Genomic DNA, 658 nt, shown 5'->3' with positions numbered 1-658 from the left:
GAATTCGTGTTCAGTTAGTATCTCTTGGCGGTTCCAGAACAGCAGAAATGGTCTGTATTTTTGCAAAGAAAGGAGGCAACCCTGGCCGCCTGTCCTCCCTCCTCCTCCATCTCCCCCTCCTCATCCCCGTTGTGATGTCCACTTTACCGGTCAGATGAAGCTGCTGGGACTGCAGGGGTGTGAAGTGCATTAGGATCCACTGCGCATGCGCAGACTCCATGCTGTGAGGACAAGCACGTGATGGGGGTTCAAGGGACGCGCTTTCCACCCCTGTGAGACAACAATATAAATACAAGCGGGAGCCGCGCGGAGGGAAAATTCAAAAGCAGACTCGAGATGCCGGGGATTGAACCCGGGGCCTCATACATGCAAAGCATGCGCTCTACCACTGAGCTACATCCCCTGGATTGTAACAAGTGTCATCATGTGCCTCATACGTGTGCAGCAGTGGAGGAGGACACTTTGTATTTAATGGCAATTTGTTCAGCATCCTATGAGCGTGACCTCTTCTCGAACATATTCAGCGCTTTTGTACATTTTCATATGTTTTCTCCATCATTCCGCTCACAGCTCTGCACTTACGACTTTAAGGAATGACTGTTTTCGTTCTCATTGAAGTCTTACCTAAAGGAAAAATAATGAATAGACTTCTTAGTAT

At 48.6% G+C, this 658-nt stretch overlaps 1 non-coding gene across 1 annotated transcript; it reads right to left on the bottom strand.

Annotated features, from left to right (window-relative positions):
• Positions 1–331: 331 nt before the first annotated feature.
• Positions 332–403, bottom strand: TRNAA-UGC (transfer RNA alanine (anticodon UGC)). Its single transcript has one exon. It is a non-coding gene; the product is annotated as a tRNA-Ala (tRNA).
• Between the last annotated feature and the right edge of the window lie 255 nt (positions 404–658).

The sequence above is a fragment of the Pleurodeles waltl genome, unplaced genomic scaffold (genome assembly GCF_031143425.1).
Source record: "Pleurodeles waltl isolate 20211129_DDA unplaced genomic scaffold, aPleWal1.hap1.20221129 scaffold_67, whole genome shotgun sequence".
In the NCBI taxonomy this organism is placed as follows: domain Eukaryota; kingdom Metazoa; phylum Chordata; class Amphibia; order Caudata; family Salamandridae; genus Pleurodeles; species Pleurodeles waltl.
This window is presented reverse-complemented; position numbering and strand designations above follow the sequence as displayed.